The sequence below is a fragment of the Daphnia pulex genome, chromosome 2 (assembly GCF_021134715.1).
Source record: "Daphnia pulex isolate KAP4 chromosome 2, ASM2113471v1".
Taxonomy (NCBI): Eukaryota; Metazoa; Arthropoda; class Branchiopoda; order Diplostraca; family Daphniidae; genus Daphnia; species Daphnia pulex.
Window position 1 is genome coordinate 9,587,312 of NC_060018.1, and position 9,454 is coordinate 9,596,765.

The following is a 9,454-nucleotide window of genomic DNA, read 5'->3' on the forward strand; positions in this document are numbered from 1 at the left end:
CACATTTTTTAAGTAAAAAATTTTATTTTTGGGGGGATTAAAGATAAAAGGTATATCTACACTTTTGCTGTCTCACTTTTCTTTTAAAAATAAAATTTTTTTAAGTGAATTCCATAAAATCCTGTGTTTTTTAAAGAATTTCCGATGGCTTTTTTATTTTTTTTTAAACTAAAAAACTTTATGTACAAAAGTAATAATTTCTTAGGGAATAAAGTAGATACCTAAGAACAACATCTGTATTAATTTTAGAATTTTATAACTAAATTAAATATTTTGTAACTTGATGTTTCACATAGTACAACGGACTATATAACCCCCCTCTCCCCTATAGCTAGAGTTGAACGGCGATGTGTGTGGGGATGTAGTGTGGCCTAAAGCGTCAACACTGTGTAAAAAGGCAATGAAGCTTTCGTTTCAAACCCCAGCTGGACTAGTCATAAAAACTGTAAACAGTAGCGCCCTTGACGCATTACGCATAACACAGGATTATTGATTGTTTTCAAGGAAGTGACGTTAAATGTACTGTGATGTGTCATTGTGTCTGGGGATGTGGTGGTGTAGTGGATTAGAGCGTCAACGCTTTGGAAATAGGCAATGATGCTCTGGTTTCGAAACCAGCTGAACCCGTCAAAAACCTGTAGCAGTCGCGCCGTGGAGAAAGGCAGCACGCATAACACAGGGATCCTTGATTGCTTTCAAGGATATGACGTTAAAACATACGGTGATGTGTTTCAACACATCTTCCAAATTGGAAACGAAACAGCGTCATTAGATCGGGATTAAGTTCCCAGCGATAGTGCGCTATATAAATTGAATACATACATACATACATACATACATTAGATCTTTCAGTTACAGTACGAATTTGCATGGAAACATATGGAGGAAGCGCCGATGTTTCCAAACGTTATCTCTATTAAATTGCGGGTAAACAAATGTTCACCATGATTTAAAAACATTCATGGTGAAAGCTAATTATTTTCTCAATTGGAGGATATTTTTAGATTTAGTTTGCGATGACTCAAACGTGAGTTATTTCGAAAAAAGAGTGAATACTTTAATCCGTAAGCCACCTTGTAGATGCGCAGAAACACGCGTCGCATTTCCAAACTTCCCGCGGGTTGTAGGGGAGAGTCGGCAAAGTTGACATTTTTTTTAGTTTTTGAGCCCCTACTTCTTTATTTCTAAATATTTTATATCCGCTAGACTTAGAAAAAAGGAAAAAATAGCTATCAGAAGCATATTTTTAGTTTATGGCAAATTGCTTAGTTTAAAACCAAAAGCGCTTTGAAAATTAAGGGGGGTGTGACGAGTCGCGGGGCAACATGCTCATGTACAGTATCTTCCATAAAAATCCGAACACAATTTTTTTACACAGCCCAGTTTAATGTATTTTCTTTTTTATTTATTTTCAAGACTTTATATTATGTGTAGAATTAATTTTTTTACAAAGTTCATTTATTAGAATTAAGAAAAAAATGCCGAAATATTTTTTAAAAATAAAGAAAGAGACGAAGGTGTTCAAATTTTTATTGAAGATACTGTACGTGGGGTAGAACGGCCCATGTATTCTTATAGGCAAAAAGAACCCCTGGTGATGGCGTCATCAACTAAATTTTCCAAAAAATTTCCCTCCTATACCTAGCCCAGCAACACAATTTTTCCCTAGAAAAGGTGTCTTGGTTATTATCGCGTTTTTAAGCAACAATTTAGTCAATAAAAATAAATAAATATTGGTTTTCGAAAGAGGAAAGAATTTCCTTTTAGAAACTTGTTTAAAAATTAATTTTAAGTTAACTAGGGAATTCCACAAAAGAAAACGAAATGGACAACACGATTTAAGAGCCAAAAACTATTTTGCTTGTTGTTCCAATACTACTTGGACTATTTCAGTATTTTTTAAAACTATCAATCCACGATTCGAGTAGACCGAAATCATGGCACGGTTTTTCATATCTAAATCTGGACAAGGCCTTTAAATTATGAAAAAATGTATTCCTGTTCGTCTCTGCACACCGGATTTGCCTGCGTTTGCAGAAAGACAAAATTCCTATCCGTTTAGGAGATATTCAGCTTTAAAATTCGATTTTTTTAAAGTATCAGAAATTTGGGGGACTTTCGCATCGCTTTTCTCCTGAAAAGCAGGGAGCTATAGAAAAAACTAATTTTCTGAAAAGGTTCATCTCTATCCCAGCCACAAAAATCCCGAAGGAATTTTCTTTCAAGATTTGATTGGTTGAATTATCATCAATTTACTGAAAGGCTCATTTAGCAATTTTCCTTCGCTGCCAGGCAACCATTTTTGTACTCTCCTCTCAGATCTTATCTTTTTAGACCTATAGAAATATGATTTCGATAAATATGAAGTCCGGGTTAATTTTTATAGGTCTAAAATGAAGGCCAATAGATAAGAGCTTCTGCTGGCTTACTGAACGGAAAAACAGCTTTTCAGCAGTCTAGACTGCCTCGTTTCAAGGTGAGATGTAGCATAGGGTGCATACAATGCGTATTGTTCCGATTTTCACAAAATTTCTTTTTTTCTTGCTTAATTTTCATCTAGGAAAATTGAAATGTGTTTTCGTAACCCTCGATTTTCCCTTTTATCACGCTAGAAGTACCTTTTTCGCCCAATTTTAAAACTTTTTTTAAGTAAAACTTTTAAGTCATAACCAGTGGGAACTATTCTTTCTTTCGAAATAAAAACGATTTTTAATAAAAATTCCGTGCCACGACCGAACGTCTGACTCTTGTATCCGTAGCTTGTAGCTATAACAACTATAACAACTTTTAAAATTTATTATAACCATTTTCCCAATTGTTGAGTCCCCATCATCTATCAGACAATCTAAAAACATTAAACCTACTATAAATTTCCCCAAACTAAAAATACTTTCAATGTCCCATTTTATTTCAAGTCCTTGTCCTTAAATTTCTAAAGTATTTGACAGGTTCTCGTTTTTCGAATGTAAAAACAGGCAAACAATGAGATCTTCTTTTTGCGTCACAAAACCTATTTTATAATCAACAAAAAATACTTTTCGATGGCACCTTTCCAATTTCTGGTAGTACAAACATATACATTATAAATAATATCGAGACCTTTTCTACTGTAAAACAATGTCACACACTCATTCTTTTAAGGTTCTCGAAACGCACCGAAGCTCAGTGCGAAATGCGTCACCACTCGAATGCGAGTGATAATAGCTCGAAACTCGAGTGATAATTGTTCGATTACCCATACTCGAACCGTTCGAGTTAGTAATTTTGATACAATAAAAGATTGATGACATGTGAGAAATGAACTCAGGTCTCTCGCATTCCCGTCAGAGCTTCTTCCGATGGACCATTCTAGATGTTCTACGATAGAAACTTATACATTTACATTCATTCTTTTGGGGTTGGGACTTAGAAATATTTCGCAAAATAAAAATTTTTCCATGGTTCGGTTATTTTACTTTTGCAGTTGGGACTTCAAAAATTTTCAAGACTGTAAATTTTCCCTTACTTCGAATTACCACGAGTTTTTCGCAGCCCGCTAGTTTTATTATCACACAATATGATACATTTCTAAATTACTTTTGGGGTTGGGACTTTAAAAAAAATTTCAGATTTTAAATTTTTCATATAGTTTGGTAGTCATACTTTTGCAGTTTGGACTTATAAATTTTTCGAGATTGATAGTTTTTCATTATAATAAATGAAGTTTTTCGCACCGAACTTCGTGTACGTTTAACTGTTCGAGTGACCTACCCGAAATCTCGAGTAAGTTTAAGGCTAGTTCAGCGTACTCGAAGAGATAACCGAAAGGGCTTCGGTGCGCCAGGGTAACCGAACTCGGGTATGGAACTCGAAGATCGGTGTAGGGTGTAAAACCCTTTGAGTACGCTAATGGTAATCGAAGGCATTCTCGAAGAGACCCTACCCGGTCTTCGAGTACCCAAAAAGAATGAGAGTGAAAATTTCAGAAAATTAATTTCAAACGCATTTCAGAGGTGAAAGAATTCAGAAAATAATTAACTGAGGTTCTATCAGATTGTTTCATTTCGTGAGCTTTCTCTGCTTTTTCGCGACCAATTCAAGAGGGGTCATTTTTTTCATGAGAAGAAGAGTAATAAAAGAAAAAGAAGTGTGTGGAAATTTAGCTCCTAGGGTAAAACCATAGATAAAGAAGACTGGTTTCGCATGTGCTATCCTTTTAGCCCTATCCCTACTGACCCCGAGCTCCCGTATCGATTGTAGTGCCTCTAGCGGATAAACTGCTGTACTGCACCATGGCTACGAAGGGTGTTGCAGACGAAGATTGATTTATTTCTGTTTTTTTTTCAAATTCTTTGCTAACGTTTTAAAAATCCCAAGTGGTTTTTCCATAAAAATTTCTATGATAAGTTGCATTTAATTGTTATATTGTTTGCTTATAAATTTTCATGTTGTAAAGTGATGATTGCTATTAATAAAATGAAGGTAAGAAATGAGAAACATTGTTTGGACATTGATTTATTGAAATCGTTGAATGGGTATATCTTAGTCAATTTTCGTATATATTTCATTTCTTCTTCATTAATCATTATCAATTGCCTAGTCTTTTTTTTTCATTTGGATAACGAGGCATATGATGGTATGGGTCACAAAGGTTTAACCAAGATAAATTATTGCATATTCTTCATTTGGATCATATGGAATGGGATATGATGGGGGATATATTTGACATATGTGCCAAACCGCCAAGGTAATTAAATGCTACAGTGCCCTAGCCTTGAATTATTGAAAAAGAGTTTGATTAGATTACAATCTAACCCTTTACACTTTCATAATTATTTACCTTAGAGCTTGGACACATTTACCCTGCAAACACATTACCTGACCTATTGGAACTATCAGTGATCTCAGAGTATTCACGGGGCTGGCAGAATAGATAAAATATGAGTGTACCTGCAAAAAATGAATCTGTTATTTGATGCTTTAAATTTAAACATTTATGTTTCAAAGTACCATTATTTGAAGCTTTGGAAATGGGAGGCTGACGAATTCCAGTGCTCAGATATTGGAATGCATTTACATGTTCCACCCCTAAGATAACAATTTTGGTATTATTTTGACCATGCCTTGTAATGAAATATGCAATGATGAAATGACATGAAAACTTGGAATAATTTACCATTATTAGAAGATTTGGAAGTGAGAGCTTGACGATTTTCTTTGTTGGAATCAGAAAATGGGTTATATTTCCTTGGCCAACCTGTAAATAACAACAGTAATATTGTGTTACATGCTTTGATTATTAAAAAAAAAATACGTTTTAAGCTTGAGAACAATTAAGAGATTCAGCAAGAGGATCAACAGGATAGCTTGTGTGAAAACTGTTAATACTTTGGAAACATACCACAATCTTTTTGTTTTGGCACCAGCAGCCCAATTCTATGATTTCCATCATCATCAGAAAGGAAACAATATACAAAGCTTATCTTTTTCTGTCGGCAACAACATTTCTTTTGCAAAATTGAAAATTCACGACGTCGAGGACTCTACGAACTGCCACGAACAATGACGGGCGGTTGGCGAGCAGGAAACAGAACGTAGAGATGAAAACGTACACTAGAGGGCAGGACAAGTAATACGGGGTTGGATAAATCGGAGGAAGGGTAGCAAGAATGTTGGCGACAGTTGGCCATGTTCATTTTCTTATGACGAGCATCAACCAGTGGTCTTTGTCTATGGTAAAACTATAACTGTTAACTTTCTCTGTAAACCAAACCGACGGTGCAGCTTTCTAAATAGGCGCAAACGTTAACGTACTACGAAAACGTAGTAACTAAAAAATAGAAACGAAAACAAAATAAAAAAGAGACCAGAAATTAACAAACAAGGGAAAAAAATATAACATTAATTTTTATATTGCCACGGTTTTTATATGTAGAGCTGTTTGGCATCTTTTTTTACATTTGAATAGATCGTGCTACTGAGCAGTTGAAGTAACTTTATGCCTGCCAGTAGAGCTTCAGGCATTGCCCCTCGCTTTGTCTGACTTTGCCGGACCCATCCGATCTAGCGATGTCGAGTACTCGTCGTCTCTACTCGATACCAGGAGTACCCGGGTGAAATCGATTACTACCCGTTTACCTGGGTGCAACTCAAGTAGATCGAGTATGTGCTAAATAATTGAAAAAAAAGTAATTTTTGATGCAACAATAAAATAAAATAAAGAAAAACAAATTACATAAAGAAACGAAAATAAAAGTAACTTTAAATACCAATAAAAGAATTTTGACATGCCGCGGAAATAATATTCAGCAGTTTTAACCTAAATAATTGCGGGAATTATACTCGGGTCTCGGGAGTTGCCTTGCTGCCTTGCGTAAAAGTGTTTGAAAAGTCTGCTTCCTTGACAACAGCCATCGTGTCGTCTGCCCAACGTGACTCGTTTTGTTGCGTTGTGTGGTGTGGAATTTCCCACCCTATATATGTAAACAAGCAGAAGACAACTGTCAAAACAAAATGTGATGACAACCGACTTAAAAACAGAAGTCCCCAGGCCATTAATTGTATCCCAATGGCAACCCCGGGTACCAAGTATAATTTTCTCAACCTGGCAATTTTTTAGAAGGGGGTGACGCTGTCAGTTATTTTTAATAAGGCATTGTCTCTCCTTATCTCTGTCCGTGGTTCCACCAACACGAGTGAAAGTATGAATCATTGGATATTACAATTGTGATTGTAAGGTTAGCCATCAGCCAAAACAATACAAGCCTAAATTCGTGAAAAAGGGGTCTCTGCTTAACATTCTAGTTTATTTTTTATTTTTTAAGAAACAACGAGGACAACATTCAAAGTCAAAATAATTTATTATTACGTATTATTCTTAAGGCTTGGTGCAGCATAAGTCCAGGCTGTAGCGGCGGCTTGTCTGGGGTTGAGGGAGATCCGGTCCGGCTGGGACGAGTGCTGACTCGGGGGTTGCTGAATCCGCGTGTTGCCTGGTGTGACGATGAGGGATGACGTCGGGCAGTGCCGGTCGTGACGTCAGGGAGTGATGTCCTTGGTGGCAGCCATCCTGAGGTGGTTGGGGCTACCGCCGGGGCATAAGATAAAATGTGACATAAGTAATTGAAACAAAATTGCAACTTAAAAGAAAATTTGGTGAGCTTGAGGCGCGCTCACTCTGAGGGACTGAGTGGAAAGCTTAGAGCACGCTCGCGTTTGGTGGTGAGTGATGCCCGACTCTGGCAGTGGCTGCAGCTGACTTCCTATTGTCAGTCTCCATGCATGCTCCCAAAATAATTTTATTAAATGTATTCACTTTGTCGGCATAAACGTGATGGCCGTTGCCACCAATTACCTGAATGAAGACCTCTTTATTTAAAAATTGAACTGAAAAAAATAAAAACAGACGCTTACATGGAGGTTGACAGTGGATCCGTTTCTTCTCTCCTTCACAATCCGGCCCGGCTCCCTTACAATCCACGAGTTCGCTCCGTAGATGAAAGTTATCGGAATTCCTGGCTCTAGTGCTGGAAGGCGGTTCTCCATGGGATGTTTGGCACATTGAAAACCACTTCCCATCTATGCATCGAATAATAAAAATACAAGTTTTTATTAGAAAAGAAATCTTAATGTTAATACGAACTACTAACTATTGTATGAATGAAGCACGTTTCTCCCGTGAAATTGAAAATATTAATTCAAAGAAAACTTTTTAGCCAATTGTTGAATGAAATTATTTTAATTTTAAACGTTCTTACGATGGACTTTGTGCGTTGCAACAATAAAGATATTGAGAAATGTTCTCATGAGCATATTCGACTGCTCCAGAAAATTTCTGAGAGAGGTATTTAGAACCTTTACATGATAGTTTTGGCCCTGTTTAGAAGATCAAAATTGATTATAAGTAAGATAAAAATAAGCTGAATTACACAAGTCTACTAGCTATGTAAACCAACCTAAGCGTTCAGACAATCGGAGGGCCGACAGGGGGTAAAAAGTCCTGTGAGAAATTTGAATGGCTTCAACCAAAATGGAATGTTTCCGTTGGCCTTTTCAGTAGGGAACCCCCAAGGGTCTACCAGCACAAGGTGTGAAACTCGTTAGGGATGCTGTAGGGCGTAAGCCGAAACGATAACACCTCCCATGCTAGTAAAATACAGTTATTACATTACCATTCGAATTACTTTATCAATATTGCATTATACCTGTGTCCAACAAGAACAAATCTTTGGATCCCAACACCTTCGTTACCCAAGCCTCAATGGATTTAACCATTTGCCTTTAGGCTTCTACAGCATCACTGCTGAACGTGCAGCAGGAATTATTTGTTTGGCAAATAGTGTTTGAGCGAACTCGACGAATGCAAGATTTCTTGCTTCCTTTTTCTTTTCTGCCAGTTTGTGGACGCATGTCTTATCTGAAATGTTAAAAGAAAATAAGATAACAATTTTTTTTTTTAATATTTAAACATTTTCTTACTTTGCCCCTATATTGGGTACTGCAGTGTGCATTGGTAACGTCTAGGTGTACCAGTTTGCAGGAATAGAACGACCTCCTTGGTCGTCCACTGGATCCAAAACCTGGAATAATATTGCACCGTATGAAACAATTATAATCTAAAACAAAGATGTAACAATATTTACCCAAAAGATCAATTGCTTAAACTGGCCTGTTTTTAGCAAGTTCATCTAGGTTCAGGACCCATAATCCCAATGCAGAGAGGAATCCATGGATTAACACCACTGGTGTTCCTTTTCCATGTTTGTTAGCCGTCAAGGTCCAAATAAGGTTATCTGCATTATCTTCAACGCATCTCCCAATGTTAACATAGTTAACGTCATACTCAGATGTTATGCCTAAAAGACATAAAGATAATTAAATAGTTAAATTGTGAATAACTGTAAAGTGTCATCTTTATCTTGCAGAATTTTATTTTCAAAAAGTCTAAGGTTATCCATTGATGAAATCAAAAGATTCTTAGTTGTAAAATCAATCAAAATTGAAGAAAAATCAAGAAGACGAGCATCGACAAAACCTATATATGTTGAATTTGAATTAAAATTCAGAACCGTTTCGCTATCTATAGTATAAGGATGGAATCAAATTCAATGTAGTTTCTAGAAAAAATTCCAGTTTTGAAGAAAAAGTTTCATTATTCTTCATTGCTACCTGAACTAGCAAAAGTTCAAATTTTCAGTCGACAAGAGAAGTTGTGAGTAAATATAGCCCAGTTTTTTCCTACATGTCCCATGTTTGCCAGAGATAAAAGTGGAGATAAAAATCTTTGAGACTTGAGAAAAAATAGCCCATTTTCTAGACTTTTGCGTTTTTTAATTATGTGTATATCACAAAGTTAGAGAAATATTTATTAAGTATTGTAATAGAATTCCTTATTGCTTTTCTTACTAAGAAGAGCAATTCTAAGAAGTTTTCTTCTAGACTTCTTTGGGAGGAACTTTTGGGTTATAACCAACGC

The 9,454-nt window shown here is 36.2% G+C and overlaps 1 long non-coding RNA gene across 1 annotated transcript; it reads right to left on the reverse strand.

Moving 5' to 3' along the window:
* Window positions 1–4,525: 4,525 nt before the first annotated feature.
* Window positions 4,526–5,735, reverse strand: LOC124205709. Its single transcript, XR_006879444.1, has 5 exons — window positions 5,381–5,735; window positions 5,156–5,236; window positions 4,990–5,067; window positions 4,820–4,929; window positions 4,526–4,752 (listed from the first exon to the last, which is right to left on the reverse strand). It is a non-coding gene; the product is annotated as an uncharacterized LOC124205709 (long non-coding RNA).
* Between the last annotated feature and the right edge of the window lie 3,719 nt (window positions 5,736–9,454).